General features: G+C 40.9%; 1 protein-coding gene across 7 annotated transcripts in view; it reads right to left on the minus strand.

Moving 5' to 3' along the window:
- Positions 1-20,555, minus strand: part of FAM227A (family with sequence similarity 227 member A) — a 1,098,330-nt gene that overhangs the window by 658,542 nt on the left and 419,233 nt on the right. The gene's annotated exons all lie outside the window — the stretch shown is intronic.

Genomic DNA, 20,555 nt, shown 5'->3' on the forward strand with positions numbered 1-20,555 from the left:
GCAAGGTTAGGTTATGTGCAACAAAGAAGAAACATGTTTTTCTAGAGCATAAAGGAATAAAAATAAATTCTGGACAGGAATGGGAGATAAACTGAATATTGAAAAAAATGAATACGTGAATGATTTTATATGTGTTTTATTGTGGGTTTGGAAAAGATAAGTAGGATGTAATGGATAAAGAACTGTGTGTTCATATTTGAGATATTTTGTTAGATAAATGCAATGATGATTTGTATAATAAAATAGGAGAAGTAGGAAAATAAGAATGGCAGAAAAGTTGTTATGACTGAAAGGATAGGGAGGGTATAATGAATACAAGGTATTGTGAAAATTGTGTTTGATATATGTTTTTACAAATATGACAAAGAAGGATGTTAAAACAGATTTGTATTTTAAGTAGGGGAGTGTGTTTTCAAGTTTTGCTTGACTTTAATTTGATTGTTTAAATAAAGAACCCCTACTCTTTTTTGATATGTTCTATGGGATCTTTTACATCCATTCAAGTTAATACTCCTCAGCCAGATGGGACCTCAAGTTTAACATCTCGTCCAAAAGACACACTCAGGAATGCATCACCTCCCCTTATGCTACACTGCAGTATCAGTATTGGAAAAAATGAATCTAAGATCTGGTGTGGGAGTGGATCCCACAGCTTTCTGATCTTCACCACCAAAGCTGAGTGTGCAACCTATTGAGTCACAGACATTGTAAATAGAAATATTTCCTTATTTTTGTGATGAAACTAAAAGGAAGTGAACAGGGACTCGTACTCAAAATAATTAATTAATGATGTTTTATCTTCTAGTCCAACAATTGCATCACCAGTTAGTAAAGAAATTAGGCTACATAAGCAAAACACTTCTTAAAGACACATTTTTATGGAAACTTCAAAGTCAAACCATATGTCAGTGAACTACAGAGAGAAGGGGAGATATCCTTTATGTAACTACAGATAGAATTCCTGCCTCAAGTAAAATCAGAAACATAAGGCCCATGGCACCAAACAGCATACTTGGTAGTTTCCTACAGAATCAAAGGAAACCCTGCCAATCATGTTAAACAATTTTTTGTATTATGCTACATCACTGGCCTGTACCAACAGTCTGTTGTGGTACCATTTCATAAAATGTTAGGGTAACATCAAACTTGGTCACTTTTAGAGACATTAGCCTGGCCAGTATTCTGAACAAAATTATGAAAGCACAATGTAACTTCAAAAGGCACAATGTAGCTGTCAAATAATGACATGGGGGCTCTGAATAGATAAGGTACAGTATAGGTTTGTGAAGGGGAGGTCCTGTCATTTAAATATTATGAGATTTCTTGAAGAGATAGTAGCAGCACTTCATGAAGGACTGACAGTAGGTGCTGCATATCTTGACCTTGCAGAGGCATTTAACACTATTCCACAGAAGAGAACTAATAAATTAGAAAGCATGAACATTAAGCCATATTAAAGTGGGTAAAGTACTCATTAAGCAACAGGACACAACAAGCTAGGGTGGAAGGTTATCTGTTTATCCTGATCTAAGTTAACACTGGTGACCCAGATGGCTCTGAACTAGAGCCACTTATTTTTGGACTAAACTTTTCAGATATAAAATTGAGAAATGGACTCTAGATAACCAGCTATGCTGATGACTGCAAACTGGGTAATATAATTACTTCAATAAAAGTGGTGAAATTATGTATGATAGCTTTCAAATAAATATATCTATCTATATCTATCTATATATATATATAATTGTAGGCTATTGCAACAGGAATAGTATACACTTTTGTGGACCATCATACAGAATTTCCCGAAATTTTATTGAAATAAACCTGGTGCAGTGAATACAGGGTTCCAGTTAGAAGTGTGGACTGCAATTGTGATTCTCAGAACAAGAATAACTGTGCAAATGGGAGTTGTATGCTACATATAAGATTGTAGGTCCTAGGTAAATTACCCTTAATCTATGGCAAAGCCATCTCTAATTACTATACATAAGTTGCATGGCAGATGATGGTGTGGGGGCAAACCTTATCTGCAAAAATGATTTAATGGCAATGTGACAATAGGAGGTACTGCAAGCCATGCAAGGAGAACTACGGCAGTGGATGTATGACTTGTGCCAGGACAGGTAGCTGGAATTTTGTAAATATTTATATGTCATCTGTATATCAAACTGATTTGTACAGATGCTTGTGGTGAAAATGTATTTGTGAGGTTTGCTTGTGATAAAATGTATCAACAGTGCACCCTGCTGGAATGAAAAGAAATGCACATGTATTATTGTAACTGAATTAAATGTATATGTTTTAATAGATGACACTGGGACAGCAGGGGTTAACCAGCTAGCTTTCTTTAAGAAAAATAAGGGAAATGTAAATGAGCTGTTAAACCATTAAAAATGGTACCCCACATTGCTGAACAGGACTGGAGATGGTGTGTCTGGAAGAAGACTTTGCTTATTAGCTCATTAAAAAGAGGGGAAGCCCCAGACAGTGTCATAGACATTTAAATGTGTATTATAGATATGTCTATGCTAAATTCCTGTCTCAGCTTCAAAGGGAATACTGTGGGAAGCTAGAGCCAGGTGACCAAAAGAGGTAATTCTGCAAGCCATCTTGGATATTATATTTTGCAGGGAGTAATCTCTGAGTATTGAGTATTCTGTTTTAGGGAACTTCACTAGAAAGACAGCTCATGTATTTCATTGTGCTTTGCTCTATCAAATAAGTTATGAGGGAATAGTAATTCTCCTAGATTCAGTCAGGAATACAGTGAAGATTAGTTTGGAGATTCTATTTCTTTATTTGTATGAGTCTGTCCATCAGTGTTATTTTCAATATTTCCTGTGATTTTAACTCTGTGGTTTACTGTAAATATATACTTTTCATTGTGGCTGGTCTTTTTTTAGAAAACATTTAAGCTTTGAGTATTTGCTCATATTTATTTGGTGATAACTCTGGCCACTCCTGAAAGCCTTGCTGTTTGGTCAACATTACTATTTGTATTAATATTAACTTCACTTAGCATAACTGAATACCCTTTTAAGAGCCTTATAGTAACTCATTCACTCCAACGAAGCTCAGAAGGTTTGCACTGTAACTTCCAATGGCCGGAGCTTAAGCCTTTTGACAGACTCAAATGATGCCCTCACATTTCAAACAAATGTTTATATTTCTGGAACCATAGGGGGTTTTTAAAGAAATATAAATTGCAAAGTCTTCAGCACAAATGATTTTTATAGTGGTAGTATTATTTAGGTTCTAGGTCTTACATAGAATTTTATAAGTCACAGTAAGCACATTAACTATTAGATTTGTAATATTTTGTAAACAATTTACAATATCTCAGAAACCACTCATGTTACACACATACTGTCAGCAGCATTTTATTCATCTAGATGAGATATTTCATATGAGGCTAAGGAGTTCTGTCTGTGTTACTTGGTTGTTGAGATATTTAGAAAAATGTGAAAATTAAATCTATATAAATTAATATCATAAAAACAACAGTTAATATCTATTTACCTGCACTAGACAGAGTTCAAATATTAATTCAGTTGTGTTTGCCATTGTGTAAGCTTTAAGATGAAATCTTTTAAAACCTTGTACAAAACATGGTTTTGGAATTATTGATACAAATATGAATAAACAGTATTTGACATATAGAGGTATTGCTAAGAGTTAACCGCAGATGCACCTGGAGGTGTCACTCTGATGTAATGAGTTAATTGACTAGTGGCAGTGAATCTTCCTCATAGTCTTGGCAAAGTTGGTAGAGCAGGTAATCTGTACCAGCCTTTCCCAGGTGTGTGTGTGTGTGTGTGTGTGTGTGTGTGTGTGTGTGTGTGTGTGTGTGTGTGTGTGTGTGTGCGCGTTTGAAAATGTAATCTCAAACAGTATGGTTGTCAGCTACTTTGGACAGGGACACGAAGCACTGGTTTCACAGTTCCAGTGGGGAGCCTTACTGGGGACCTGGGTAGAGGCAGGCAGAGACACCCAAACCTTGGGCTGAGTGTTTGCCTTGTGTGCTCTTAAGGGAAATTGTGCTTGATACAGAGAGGTCTGCATCTGGAAATACCAAGTGTATCCATTTGTATCTAAGTGCATGTCCCTCTCCAGTGTCAGTGGTGGGGATGCAGGCTCCTTGATTACTGGCCCAGCATGGGGACATCACATATTGGTGAGCAGTGGTGGGATATTAACTGAACTCCTGTAGCCTGTAAGCAGTTCAGACTAAAAAAGGTGTACTCTCAAGCAGCCACAAAGTAGACATTCAGAGATTCATATCACAATAATTTTATTTATTTACTTTTTGTTAGCTTAGTTAGTCAGGAAGAGCAAGGATATCAGCAGAGGATTATGGCAAGCTGACAAGGAACCAGTTGGCTGAGATGTGCCAATACAAAGGATTGGTGCATGCCAACCTGACTAAAGGGGAAATGATTGCAGCCTTAATCACAGCTGCAGCACAGACCAGCAATCAGGAAGACAACGAGTCTGGCATTGGGGATGTACAGCTCACAGAAACAGGACAGTTCAACCTTTCCTCAGAGGACTTAAAAGTCTGTCTGGAGTTAAAGATACTTGAACTGGAGGTCAAACATTTAGAACTAGAATCATCAGAGAGACAGGCATTTGGAGGCTGAAGAAATGAAATACTGCAGCATTTAGCGACTGAAGAAAAAGCGAAGCAGCATCAACATGTGAGGAAGATGCTGACTCTTTATCAGGGTTATGGAGGTAATGGGGAAGGGAATAACTGAACCCCAGAAGTAATAAAAGTCAGTACATTTCTGCCACAATTTACAGAGGGTGATAATTTTAATAGTTTTATTTATATATTTGAAAGGGCATGTAAACAGTATAATGCTGACCAAGGGCTCTGGGTACAGTTCATCACCCCCTTAGTCCATGGTAAAGCTGTAACTGCTCTTTCTAAATTGTCTGATACTGACTGCTTAAACTATGATACAGTTAAAAATGTTTATTGGAATGTTTTAAGTTAACACCTGAAGCTTACAGAAAAAAGTTTCATGAGCATAGACACAAGGCAGATGAAAGTGTATGTGATTATATTGCTGAACTAAACACTTATTTTCATAGGTGGCTGAATAGGTGTCAGGTCACCACTTTTCATGGACTGGTAGACCTTTTGGTGAGGGAACAAGCCCTTAGCACTTTGCATGAGGACATGGTAATCTGGCTGGCAGACATGGAATGCAGCTCTGCAGATCAGCTGGGGAAAAAGGGGATCTCTACTTAGCAAGCAGGGCATCACTGCATATGAAAGGGATACCCAGTGCTGCACACCGATATAAGGGAACCCACGGTGGGCAGCCTAAACCACCCCAACAGAGTCTACCATTCACAGGGGAAGCCATTAGTTCAGGTGCATGGCCAGGATCAGGGGTTATACATTTTAAATGTAACCAGTGGGGTCATGTAGCATATAGATGTCCATGGAGGCAAGGTGGGGGACAAAAGGTGGGGGAGCCAGCAAGTGGGAATAACAGAATGCCAGTGGTAAGTTGTCTGGAGACAACAGGAGTACCAAACTACCACCAGAATTTGTAGCCTATCTTGGTGGATGGAAAACAGACCACTGCCAAGGGAGACACAGCCTCTGATATTACCATTGTGAAGCCTGCAGTGGTTAAAGAGAAGCAGTACTTGCTTGGGCAGTCCATTCCATTCAGAGCTTTAGGAGCCATCCCATTCCAAATGCCTTTGGCCAGGGATTACCTTGACTGGGAGGGTGGAAAAGGAAGCAGGCAAGTAGGTGTGTTTGATGATATCCCTGCCCATGTCTTGATAGGGAATAATTCTGATAATGCAGTACCTTGTATGTATGCAGTGGCATGCAGTCAGGCTTGGAGACAGGCATGTGGATCTGGTAGCCTGGGGGAGACCCTGACAGACCACATCCCTGAAGCCAGGACTTATGATGTGGCTAATTCAGGGAGGGAGCTACCCTGTAGCAGTGAGCCTGAAGATAAGCTGCACCTGCTGGTAGGTACTGATGTTCCCTTGGACAGAGTGACTGCAAGGGCAGAGGTGAGTGGTAGTAGCCAGGCAGACAGTGAGGCACTGCTGTCAGGAGATACCAGACTTCCTGTGTAAGGGGAGCTGGCAAAAGTCATAAAGATAGTTGAAAGAGGCTTAGCTCTCAGACCCTACATTACAAGCTTGAGGGAGGTAGCCAGGGAGGCATCTGATTCTCAAGGAAAAGGAGGAGTCTGAGGGGGGATCTAGTGACTGATCTCCTCAGTGATGCTAGGACTGACATCTCAGTGGATGGGGTAGCAATGTCTCAATGGCTATCCCTTACCCAGGTTCGAGAAATCCGAGCAGTATTACAGGAGTTTGGGAACATGTTCACTGGGAGACCAGGGTGCTCCCACCTGCTGCAGCACCATGTGGATACAAGGCTCCAAAGACCTATCAAGAAGGCCATTTACAAGGTGCCTGAGTGAGCCAGACAGACCCTGAGGGAAGAGATACATGAGATGTTGGAAATGGGAGTAATCCAGGAGACCAGCAGTCCCTGGGCTTCCCTAGTGCTGGTAACAAAGAAGGATGTCAGTACCAGGTTCTGTGTGGAATACAGGAAACTAAATAGTTACACAGAATCAGATGCTTATCCCATGCCTAGGACAGATGAAGCCTTAGAGAAGCTGAGTGGGGCTAAGTATCTGACCAATATTGATCTGACCAAGGGCTACTGGCAGGTGCCCTTGACGCCCAATGCTAGAGAGAGAGGTCAATGTTTGTAACTTCTTTCAGCTTGTATGTGTTCACAAAGATGCCCTTTGGAATGAAAAATTCCCCAGCGACTTTCCAGAGGCTGGTAGATTGTATCCTAACAGGAGCAGGAGATTATGCCCTTCCTTACCTGAATGATATTGCCATCTACAGCCATTCCTGGCAAGAGCACCTTCAGCATGTCAGGGAGGTCCTGGGCAGACTGAAAAGGGCAGGCTTGACCATTAAGCCCAATAAGTGTCATGTGGGTATGGCAGTGATCTCCTACCTGGGACATAAAGTGTGAACTGGTAAGATCAGGCCAGAACCTGCCAAAGTGGAAGCCATTCAGGCATGGCCTGCCCCTGTTACCAAAAAGCAGGTGAGGGCATTCTTAGGGATGGTGGAGTACTATAGAAAGTTGTTCCCAACTATAGTACAATAGGTGCTCCCCTCACAGACCTGATAAGGAGAAACAGGCCAGATAAGGTAGTGTGGACCCTGGTATGTGAGCAGGCACTCCAGAAGCTTAAAGGAACTTTGGGAGGACCCCCTGTATTAGACAGTCCAGATTACAGCAAATAATTTGTTGTGCAGGTGGATGCTTCAAACCATGGGTTGGGGGCTGTACTTTGCCAGGTTTCCTCAGAAGCAGAAGAGCACCAGTGGTATATATCAGCCATATACTCCAATGCAGGGGGGAATGTTATGCAGCTGTAGAAAAGGAATGTCCAGCCATAGTATGGGCACTGCAGAAACTTCAGCCTTATCTCTATGGAAGGAAATTTACTGTAGTTACAGACCACAGTGCCTTAACATAGCTACATCTAGCCAGACAGCAAAATGCCAAGTTATTAAGGTGGAGCTTAGGGATTGCTGGCATATGACATGACAGTACAACACCATAGTGGGGTCAGCAATGCCAACACAGATGGGGTCTCAAGACAGGGAATGGGGTAATATACTCCCAGACAGGCTTATTTCTCTCAAGTCATGTTTCTCAATGGTCACTTGAAAAACTAGCTTGACTCTTCAAGGTAGGGGGGGGAGTTGTGATGATAAGAGGTACTACCAGCCATGTCAGGAGAAGTTCAGCAGTGGCTGTATGACTTGTGCTAGCACAGCTAGCTGGAATTTTGTAAATAATTATACTCTTTTATATATCAAATTGATCTGTACAGATGCTCATGCTGAAAATGTGTTTGCAAGGTTTGCTTTTGTTAAAATGTATCAACAGTAAACCCTGCTGGAATGAAAAGAAATGTGCATGTATTATTGTAACTGAATTAAATGTATATGTTTTAATAGAGGATACAGCAGAGGTTAACCACCTAGCTTACTTTAAGAAAAATAAGGGAAATGTAAATGAGCTGTTAAACCATTAAAACAACACCATATAGTGCTGAATAGGATCAGAAATTGTGGGTCTGGAAGAAGCCTTTGTTCATTAGCTCAGTAAAAAGAGGGGAAGCCCCAGGCAATGACATAAACACTTAGATGTGTATTGTAGCCATCTATGCTAAATTTCTCTCTCAGCTTCAAAGGGGTATACTGTGAGAACCTAGAGTCAGGTGACCAGATGAGGTCATTCTGCAAGCTATCTTGGATATTTTATTTTGCAGGGAGTAATCTCTGAATATTGAGTATTCTGTTTTGGGAAACCTGACTAGAAAGACTGCCTACGTATTTCATTGTGGCTTACTCTATCAAGTAAGTTATTAGGGAACAGTAATTCTCCTACATTCAGTCAGGGATATAATGAAGCTTAGTTTACAGATTGCTTTTCTTTATTTGTATGAGTCTGCCCATCAATGTTATTTTCAATATTTCCTGTGTTTTGAACTCTGATGTTTACTGTAAATATATATTTAGTATGTTCTTGTTCTTTTATTATTTAATATTAAATATATTTAAACTTGTCACTTTGGTTGGTCCTTTTTAGAAAATATTTAAGCTTTGAGAGTATTTGCACAAAGTTATCTGGTGATAACTCTTGCCACTCCTGAAAGCCTTGCTGTATGGTCAGCATTACCATTTGTATTAATATTAACTTTACTCTGTATAACTGGATACCCTTTTAACAGCCTTATAGTAATTGACTGGTGGCAGTCTACCTTATAGTTGTGGCAAAGCTGGTAGAGTGGGTAATCTTGGCCAGCCTTTCCCAGGTGTGTGTGTGTGTGTGTGTGTGTGTGTGTGTGTGTGTGTGTGTGTGTGTGTGTGTGTGTGTGTGTGTGTGTGTGTGTGTGTATGTGAGTGTGTGTGTGTGTGTGTGTGTGTGTGTGTGTGTGTGTGTGTGTGTGTGTGTGTGTGTGTGTGAAAATTAAGTCTCAAACAGTGTGGGTGTCAGCTACTTGGGGCAGTGACATGAAGCACTGGTTTCACAGTGCCACTGGGGAGTCTTATTGGGGACCTGGGGAGAGGCAGATAGAGACACCCAGACCTTGTAGTAAGTGTGTGCCCTGTGTGCTCTTAAGGGAAATAGTGCTTGATGCAGAGAGGTCTGCATCCAGAAATACTGAATGCATCCATTGTATTTCAAGTGCATCCCTCTCCAGTGTCAGTGGTCAGGATTCAGGCTCATTGATTAATAACACAGTGTGGGAACATCACAGGCAGCACAATACGTTTCAATATACTCTTTCTTTCTAAATTGCATTTTTTATTATTTTCTGTGGCTGTGGGACTAGCAAAAATGAACACTTGCCTTATGAAAGGAATCATTAAAAGTAACTTGAGAAGAAAGGACATAATTATGGTTGTAAGATGGAGGTCAGCTCATAAAAATGACAACATCTTTAAAGATCCAGGGAGAATAACATAAATCAGTTTAAATCATTAAAAAGAACTGCCAGTAATGTAACTGAAGAAAGAAAGAAAATCGCTACAACCTTACTAACGCGTTTACGTTCACTTTAGTAATCATGAACTTCATCAGAAATGCCATCCATACATTTTGAATCATTTAAATAATAAATTAACTATCTCATGTGATCTAAAAGACCAATGAAATGCATAAAACACGTAATATGCTTGCTAAAAGCAATACTTATAAAAAATTCATTAATCAAGTGCAGTTTAAATCATTATCAGTGTTTTTTTTCAGTTTTTGATTTTGTTTTGTACATCTTTTGCTTTTCAGTACATACTGACCATCAGAATAATTCCCAATGTCAGTGATAATCCATTAATTTCCCTCTTAATTGAGTGACAGCATGAATATGGAGTAGCTGTCATCATCTTAACCATCAGAGGGGTTTCCTGTTTAAGCCCTACCATTTTCCATTTCCATAACAGTGATCATCCTGGGTATGCAGTAAGCCTTTTGAAAGCATGTTATCTACTTCTGTGAGTGATGTAACCCCTCATGGGCGAAGCAACTTACTCTGCCTTATGTCAAGTCTCAACCAGAGATCAGTGATGAAGTATGCACACCAAACACATACACCCCAGCTCTATCCCCAGAGAAAGATAAGCAGGCAATTAGTTGCCTCAGCAATTATTCTCCTTCCCAAGGCAGCTTTTCTAACACCTGGGTCACTATTTGTACTCAGGTTAACATGGTCCCAGTCAGGGCTTTATCCTCTGTGCCGTGCAGCCAGCTAAAGCAAGGCGGTATCTATCAAAGTTAAAAAAAAAAAAAACGTTTTGTAGCCCAAATAAAACTAAAGTGTATGTCTAGTCAATGGAGGAAGATGATTACACCACTTTATATTATACAACACTGATCTGACCCAATATCGAGCAGAGTGGTTTGTTTTGAACTCTTTGAACAAGCTGCCTGAAATAACTTGAAAAGTATGATTTCTTACTGGAAAAATTAATGGGTTGGAAAACTTGAACATTTCAGAAATGCTTCTGGGAATTTTTTTATGTACTGTTTCTTTCTGGTGAAAACCAAAGAAAATGTGGTTCTCTATTGAAATGTCGGTATTCTAAATGCAGAGTGCTGGAAAGCCAGAAAAATCACAGAAACTACAGGAGAAGTGTGAATCTCGACCATCACTCTTCTTCTTTAAACTTTATTTTTGCAGGGGAGCAAGCTCCCTTACACAACCCCCTTACACACACACACACACACACACACACATATATATATATATATATATATATATATATATATATCACCATACTTTGGAGGAAACTAAAACAATGAGTAAAAAGGTCACACAAGAAAACCAATTGGTTAAAAAACACAAAAAGAAAAATCTAGCAAAGTCTACGCTTCCTGCTGTGGGATACCTTAAACCTGTTGTATCAGAAGCAACATGGGATGTATGCAAATTACCCTTTAAGGATATCAGGTGTTTCAACTAAATGGCTATTCTGAATGTCCATGATTTTTTATTTTACTTTTACTTTTAAGTCTATTTATGGACAATTTCAGGCCAATAAAAGCAAACTCTCTAGCTGTGGACATGCATTTTTCTGCCTTCTTAAGGCATCAGCAGCACAGCATAAGAGGAATGTTTGACTTTTGGATTTTGCTAGATTTTTCCTTTTGTGTTTTTTAACCAACAGATTTTCCTGTGTGACCTTTTTACTCATTGTTTTAGTTTGTTAGTTGGGATATTATGTAGATACCCTAATGTTTATGGATATCAGTTGGGTATGACAACCCTGTGTTTCCAAAAGCCAAACATTCCTCTTATGCTGTGCTGATGATGCAATAAGAAGGCAAAAACATGCATGTTCACAAATACAGGATTTGGCTTTATTGGCCTGAAATTGTCCATAACTAGACTTAAAAGTAAAAGTTTCTGTTATTCAGTTTCTGTCTTATACAAGTGGTATAGTGAATTATCTTCTATTTAAACTGTGAGCTTTGGCCGGTTAAGACCTGCATGATATCAATTGAATGCATAAGTGTAGCTAAGTAACTTTTATCTGCCCTTTTTAAAGTAATTTGTTTGTGTTGCATTGAGCAATATCTAGCTAGAAGTTGACTGTTTTTTCAGTAGTGCATGTGGTATTTTCTGTTAAGGCTTGTTAAAAACCTGCATAGCCAGTGATAGGTGGGGGTAGTAGTTTCCTTCATTGTTATTCAGTTTCTGTCTTATACAAGTGGTATATTGAATTATCTTCTGTTTAAACTGTGAGCTTTGGCCGGTTAAGACCTGCATGATATCAATTGAATGCATAAGTGTAGCTAAGTAACTTTTATCTGCACTTTTTAAAGTAATTTGTTTGTGTTGCATTGAGCAAAATCTAGCTAGAAGTTGACTGTTTTTTCAGTAGGTCCTCACCCACCCTCCCTGTTTTTGTCTTGGTGTTAATCTTGGTGGCTTTGAAACTGCCCGCCCCTCTTGTAAATTTGCACTTGGATACTCCTCCTGGGCCCATCTCATTTGCTCACTCAAAAAAAAAAATAAAAAATTTTTATCTGCTTTTACTGTATTTGTGTTTCTTCCTACTTTATTTTGCTTTTGCGTCATCTTAAAAGTACTCAATTGTATTTATTACTGCTTGGTGTAACTCACTCTAAGCCTTTTAGTTTAAGCACTTGGGCTTCAGACCAGTTGTTTTACATTAAGAAGGTTTGTGCTCTGCACTGTAGTGGCAGGACAGGTAGCTTACATCCTTCTAAGTTGGGAACTGCTGATTGAGGGCTCAGTGTTTGTTATTCTAAAAGTGTATTAATTCTGGTTTAAGCACTTGGGCTTCAGGCCAGTTATTTTACATTAAGAGGGTTCATGGTCTGCACTCTTGTGGGAGGAGAGGCTGGACTCTGCCATTCTGAGCTGGGAATTTCTGGTTAAAGGTTTATAGTGCCTGCATATTTGTACTGCTTCTTACTAAATTGGTACACCTTGTTTGCTGTAGCATAGACTAGATCCAGGCCTGCTGAATCTAGTTTTGTTTGTATAACTTGAGTACTAATCCAGGCATTCTTTAAAGTATTCAATTGTATTTATTACTGCTTGGTAGTAACTTGATTAAAGTGTAGCTATCATTCAAAGTCTTTTGGATTAGGCACTTGGGCTCAGACCAGTTGTTTTACATTAGGAAGGTTTGTGGCCTGCACTGTGGTGGCAGGACAGGTAGCTTACATCCTTCTAAGTTGGGAACTGCTGATTGAGGGCTCAGTGTCTGTTATTCTAAAAGTGTATTAGTTCTGGTTTAAGCACTTGGGCTTCAGGCCAGTTATTTTACATTAAGAAGGTTCGTGGTCTGCACTCTTGTGGGAAGAGAGGCTGGACTCTGCCCTTCTGAGCTGGGAATTTCTGGTTAAAGGCTTATAGTGCCTGCATATTTGAACTGTTTCTTACTAAATTGGTACACCTTGTTTGCTGTAGCATAGACTAGATCCAGGCCTGCTGAATCTAGCTTTGTTTGTTTGCTTGTTATTTTCCTGAAACACTAATTCCACCTAAAACACGGCTTTTCAGCGCTTCTGTGGATCCCTAGTGACATCTGCATTGCTTACTGTACTTATTTCCTTGTTTCACTTGAAAGAAAGTTACTGTTTGTCATTTTTGCATTTAAGTTACCTGTAACACACTGCATTTAAGTTACCTGGCACTTGCTCACTAAAGCAATTATATAAGTCAGCAATAAAAAATTAAAAGAACTACACCCTCACAAACTCCCCTTGAGTACCTTGTTTCCCACTGGCCCTTTTTTTCAATTATAAAGGAATTCCCAATACTATTCTAGCATGTCCAAAGGTCAGTTGTCAATCTCCTCTCCGGTCCAGCTGGTGAATCTGGGAATCTTGAGGCAATGTTACAACTGTCTCATGTACACAGACAACCCTCTCCTCCTCCCAACAAATTCCAACACATGTGAGAGATGCAACCATATAGCCAAACTGGAGGCTAAGCTCTCTCAACTCAGTACTGGCGAAACCTGTCAGGAGGAGAAGGAAATCACACCTACCACGACAGCAAACCAAACACATAAACACACAAAAACATACTCGGAGGCTCTAAATAAAAATCTGCCTAAGCAACAGAGACCTTCAAAGCAGACACCCAAGCAACCGCTACCCCAAAACAAAACACATGCAACACATAGCTCACAAAGCCAGTGTGCCGAACAGTCACAGCCCTTAAGGCTAAACAACACACCTGATACACTTGTAATAGGTGACTCTATCGTCAGGCACACTGACGTCCCGCTCACCAGGTTGAACAAGGAGAAGGTCACAGTGAGCTGCCTGTCGGGCGCTAGGATCCGCCACATAACACAAGCACTCAGGTCACTCCAAGGCAAGTACAAATATGACTCAGTCATTGTCCATGCTGGTGTGAATGACATGAGACATACCTCCCTGGACTACATTTGTTTGTGTTGCATTGAGCAATATCTAGCTAGAAGTTGACTGTTTTTTCAGTAGGTCCTCACCCACCCTCCCTGTTTTTGTCTTGGTGTTAATCTTGGTGGCTTTGAAACTGCCCGCCCCTCTTGTAAATTTGCACTTGGATACTCCTCCTGGGCCCATCTCATTTGCTCACTCAAAAAAAAAAAAAAAAAAAAAAAATTTTATCTGCTTTTACTGTATTTGTGTTTCTTCCTACTTTATTTTGCTTTTGCGTCATCTTAAAAGTACTCAATTGTATTTATTACTGCTTGGTGTAACTCACTCTAAGCTTTTTAGTTTAAGCACTTGGGCTTCAGACCAGTTGTTTTACATTAAGAAGGTTTGTGCTCTGCACTGTAGTGGCAGTACAGGTAGCTTACATCCTTCTAAGTTGGGAACTGCTGATTGAGGGCTCAGTGTTTGTTATTCTAAAAGTGTATTAATTCTGGTTTAAGTACTTGGGCTTCAGGCCAGTTATTTTACATTAAGAGGGTTCATGGTCTGCACTCTTGTGGGAGGAGAGGCTGGACTCTGCCATTCTGAGCTGGGAATTTCTGGTTAAAGGTTTATAGTGCCTGCATATTTGTACTGCTTCTTACTAAATTGGTACACCTTGTTTGCTGTAGCATAGACTAGATCCAGGCCTGCTGAATCTAGTTTTGTTTGTATAACTTGATTACTAATCCAGGCATTCTTTAAAGTATTCAATTGTATTTATTACTGCTTAGTAGTAACTTGATTAAAGTGTAGCTATCATTCAAAGTCTTTTGGATTAAGCACTTGGGCTCAGACCAGTTGTTTTACATTAGGAAGGATTGTGGCCTGCACTGTGGTGGCAGGACAGGTAGCTTACATCCTTCTAAGTTGGGAACTGCTGATTGAGGGCTCAGTGTCTGTTATTCTAAAATTGTATTAGTTCTGGTTTAAGCACTTGGGCTTCAGGCCAGTTATTTTACATTAAGAAGGTTCGTGGTCTGCACTCTTGTGGGAGGAGAGGCTGGACTCTGCCCTTCTGAGCTGGGAATTTCTGGTTAAAGGCTTATAGTGCCTGCATATTTGAACTGTTTCTTACTAAATTGGTACACCTTGTTTGCTGTAGCATAGACTAGATCCAGGCCTGCTGAATCTAGCTTTGTTTGTATGCTTGTTTGCTTGTTATTTCCCTGAAATGCTAATTCCACCTAAAACGCGGCTTTTCAGCGCTTCTGTGGATCTCTAGTGACATCTACATTGCTTACTGTACTTATTTCCTTGTTTCACTTAAAAGACAGTTACTGTTTGTCATTTTTGCATTTACGTTACCTGTAACACATTGCATTTAAGTTACCTGGCACTTGCTCACTAAAGCAATTATATAAGTCAGCACTAAAAAATTAAAAGCACTACACCCTCACAAACTCCCCTTGAGTACCTTGTTTCCCATTGGCCCTTTTTTTCAATTATAAAGGAATTCCCAATACTATTCTAGCATGTCCAAAGGTCAGTTGTCAATCTCCTCTCCGGTCCAGCTGGTGAATCTGGGAATCTTGAGGCAATGTTACAACTGTCTCATGTACACAGACAACCCTCTCCTCCTCCCAACAAATTCCAACACATGTGAGAGATGCAACCATATAGCCAAACTGGAGGCTAAGCTCTCTCAACTCAGTACTGGCAAAACCTGTCAGGAGGAGAAGGAAATCACACCTACCATGACAGCAAACCAAACACATAAACACACAAAAACATACTCAGAGGCTCTAAATAAAAATCTGCCTAAGCAACAGAGACCTTCAAAGCAGACACCCAAGCAACCGCTACCCCAAAACAAAACACGTGCAACACATAGCTCACAAAGCCAGTGTGCCGAACAGTCACAGCCCTTAAGGCTAAACAACACACCTGATACACTTGTAATAGGTGACTCTATCGTCAGGCACACTGACGTCCCGCTCACCAGGCTGAACAAGGAGAAGGTCACGATGATCTGCCTGTCGGGCGCTAGGATCCGCCACATAACACAAGCACTCAGGTCACTCCAAGGCAAGTACAAATATGACTCAGTCATTGTCCATGCTGGTGTGAATGACCTGAGACATACCTCCCTGGACTACATGAAAAGAGACATAGAGGAGCTCTCTGAGCATGTGGCCCAGGCCGGTATGACCCTGACCTTGAGTAGCATCTTACCCTCACCAAGAATGATGCCACAAAATGAAGACAAGATGATCAATTTCAACAATTGGCTTAAGTATTGGTGTCATTCAAAGGGGATCCAATGCCTGTCAGCCTGGGATGACATGCTCGACAGGCCACGATGCTTCGCTAGGGACGGCTTGCACCTGTCACCCTGGGCTTTGGATATTGGCAAAGGCTCTTGCTACCCCATAGTGCCTTTTTTAGGCAAGGCTCAAAAGACAAACCCACCTCCATAGGTATCACAAGGGATAAGAAACTAAGAGTAATGCTACTCAATGCCAGAAGTCTAAACCTCAAGATGCATGCACTCAAAACTCTCCTTAGCATGGAGAACATCGATATCTGTGCAGTAACAGAAACCTGGTTCAAGGCTCCCGAGAGCACCCCAGCACTACCAGGTTATACCTCATACCATGCTTTTTGGTCCCAAACTTGGACCGAACCAGAAAAGGAGGGGGAGTATCAATATTCGTCAAAGATACCCACACCTCCAGGTTGGTGGCACAGCACGAAGCATCAGAGACTATCCATGTACAACTAACAGTGGGTAAAACTGCCTTCCAGTTTATATTCTGCTACAGACCACCCTCCCAAACCCAGGAACCCCACTCGGCCTTCCTGAGAACACTGGAAAATATGAAGGTCTCTCCAAACACCATTATATTGGGCGACTTCAACTACCCAAACATAGACTGGGAGCATTACTCTAGCTCCAACACCTTAGCTCAAAGGTTCCTAGAATTTATAAACTCAAATGCTATGGAACAACATGTTACCACTCCCACAAGAGGGGAAAACATACTGTACCTGATCATCACCAACATGGGGACTCTATGCTCCAGACCAGAAGTGTATCCCTCACTGGTAAGATCAGACCATAAACTAATCTCACTGGATATTCACATCCTGACTCCACCCCCTTCCCAGAAAACCACAAGCAAATTTCACACTCCTCAAAACCGAGGTGGAATCCTTCAAAGCCCCCGGGCCTGTGGAAAATACGGCCCAGACCGCAGAAACCTTTATAAATGCATTCTATGAACACCTTCAGGAATGCTTGGTTCATGCAATCCCAAATAAAACCAAGACCCAATCATCCAAAGGCAGACGTCCTGTCTGGTGGACCCCAGCCATAAACAAACTATACAATAGAAGGAGGAAGCTACTACATGATAGAGCAAAATCCCAAAAAGGGAAGGCATCTCTGATCAGAGTTAGCAGAAAAACTACGGGCACTCATAAAATCGTCTAAGGCCAGCTTCGAGAGAAAAATTGCACAGGACACTAAGGATAATCACAAGGCTTTCTTTAGTTATGTTAGGAACCTGGGTGGGAATTCCCAGATATGCTCAGAATTAGTCCAAAATGACAAAAAATACACCGAACCCACAGACACTGCCAACATCCTAGCTGACAGGTTCAGTGCAAACTCCCCCCCACCACCAAAAGGGCAAATATCTATCCCAGCAGAGTGCTGTCCCCCTGACATCTCAGATGCTCAGGTAAGAGCCGCTCTCTCCAAAGTAAAAAACACAGCATCAATGGGACCAGACGGTGTCCCGGGCTGCGTCCTACATGAACTCCAAGAAGAGCTAAACCCAAACATAAAACTACGGCTCAATCTCAGCCTTACCACAGGATATGTACCTAAAGAGTGGCGTACAGCAACAGTGGTCCCTCTCCACAAAGGTGGTGCCTCAACGGATCCTGGAAACTATCGCCCCATAAGCCTGACTAGCTTGGTCTGCAAAGCTATGGAAAGGATCATCATGGATCTCATAAAAAAAGATATTGGGGACCTACAGACACTGGATCCTACCCAGTTTGGCTTTGTTAAGGGCAGATCCTGCCTCTTAAACCTGGTCGATTTCTTTGAAACAGTCACCAAGGCCATTGACGAGGGGAAGGTGGTCCACACAGCCTACCTGGACCTCGCAATAGCCTTCGATACAATACCCCACTCGGGCATTATAGATAAGCTCACCAGCTTAAATATAAACCCCTATGCCACTAGATGGGTTGCAAACTGGCTCAAGGACAGAACCCACATGGTTAGAATTGCTGGAGCCATGTCAGACTCCAAACCAGTTACAAGTGGCGTCCCACAAGGCTCAGTCCTGGGATCTCTCCTGTTCGGTATATATTTCTCGGAGCTACAGGCCAACACGGAAGGACTGTGGCTGACCAAGTTCGCAGATGACTGCAAACTGGGCGCTATAATCGACTCTCCAGCCGACACAAGCATCCTCCAAAAGGGCCTCATAGAAACAGACAACTGGTGCCAGAGCCATGGCCTCAAGCTAAATGCCAAAAAGTGTATAGTCATCCCCTTTGGCAAAAACAAAGTGCCCACAAATTACCACATAGGTGGTAATCCATTAAGTACAGAAGAAATAATTAGGGACCTGGGGACTCAAGTTGATAGCCATCTCACGTGGCCAAAGTGGTTAGAAAAACATTTTATATAGCCCACCTAATCATGAAGGGATTCACATCTAGATCAGGGGAGGTCATCGTGCCTCTTTACTCATCCCTCATCAGGCCCATAATTGAGTACAATGCCCCTTTTGGGATGCACCTTACCAGACACCTGCAGCAACTGGAAAGACCCTAAAAGTACCTCACCAAGAGGATCAAAGGGCTCAAACAGATGCCATATGCTGCCCGGTTAAAGAAACTCCCACTCTACTCAGTGGTATACCGCCTGCTCAGAGGCGATCTGTGCCTGAGGTATAAAGCCATGTCCAACCCGGAATTAATGGACATGCTGCACCTCAGAAAATCCAAATCCCATCGAGCTACACGCTCGAGAGACTTGAACCTCAGCACTGAAATAAATAGGACATGCTGGAGGGACAGATTCATAACCCAGAGGCTCCCTTCACTCTGGAATAAAATCCCAGTCCAGGTTAGGCAGAGTCCCTCATTGACTCTCTTCAAGAGGAATCTTGATGAGTGGATGGGGGAGCATAGGTTTACCCCGGGTATCACTTCTGTGTCACTGTTAGATAGAGGCACAGTATACTAACCTCGAAAAAGGGCATAGCAAAATTAATTTAAAATGGGTGGCGAAAGCCAAACACACTCTGGCTAGGCTTATAAATGCCCTGGGGCAGATAGCCTAGTATGAACCTATGAACCTATGAACCTATAAGAAAAAGTCATGGACATTCAGAATAGCCATTTAGTTGAAAGACCTGATATCCTTAAAGGGTAATTTGCATATATCCCATGTTGCCTCTGATACAAGAGGTTTAAGGTATCACACCGTAGAAAGTCGAGCTTTGCTAGATTTTTCTTTTTATAATTTGGAGGAAAGGTATATTTGAGGAATTGGCCATGTCAGACTTAGTACATGTAAGTCCATTTTTTGGCCATTCATTCTCCATGTTTTGGGATTCGCTCTAGAAGGTCCTGACATTTCAGGTGGTTAGCAGAAAATGGTACTAACACATAGCATGATACCAATAACAAATAAATGAAAAAAAAGTGCTAATGCAAAATGTTTGCAGGTATAAATACTTATAAAAATAACACACACAGTCCATATGTGAATAATGTTTCTGCACTTTTGTCTTTTAATAGTTAAGACATCCTCAGAACCTTCATTCAAGTCAAATATTTCTTTCTTTTAAGTTGCCTAGAAATAACATCATTCAGGTTTGCAATACAATGCGTGACTTGGTATTGCTTGAAAATACATTGTTGGGAAAGATGACACCATACAGTGAAACCTAATAATAAAAATACATATCAATAATAAAAAAATAATGTGACAACTACATTTCAGGATTATGGACTAATCTTTCCCTTACAGCCCAAAGTTATTTAGTGGTATATTGGTGACTGCTGAGCATATAGAATGATATATCTTTGATACCAAGACACAGCAAGAAGGCAGGCCTCAACAAGCAATAGAGGTCTTTTGGGCAACATGAGACAGAGAAACAGGAAGCTGTTAGATTCCTGTTTATATGATTCCTGGGCCGAGGAAGGATTGTGTCCAGGAGACTCCAGGGGTGCTAACTATGAAGGGATGAGCCCAGTCTATAAATTGCCTTTGTTGTATAAAGTTTGGAAGATATCCCTAAAGACTGAAAGGTTAGGAAGCAGATAAGTGGAATTTGTATAAACGTCTGTGTAAAACTAGCTTAAAGAGCTGATTTGCTTTAAAATAATGTGTTAAGAATTTCACAAGGATGGACTGTGTTTGAAAAATATGTTATGAAGACCTGGACTTTTTTTTGTTCTGTCTGCTACAAAGAAACATTTTTTACTTTTGCCCCTGTAAATAAATCTTGTTATACCTCCTGTGAAAGCTGTTTCTAGAGACTAATTG

The sequence above is a fragment of the Protopterus annectens genome, chromosome 1.part0 (genome assembly GCF_019279795.1).
Source record: "Protopterus annectens isolate FY-2018-M chromosome 1.part0, PAN1.0, whole genome shotgun sequence".
NCBI lineage: Eukaryota > Metazoa > Chordata > Ceratodontiformes > Protopteridae > Protopterus > Protopterus annectens.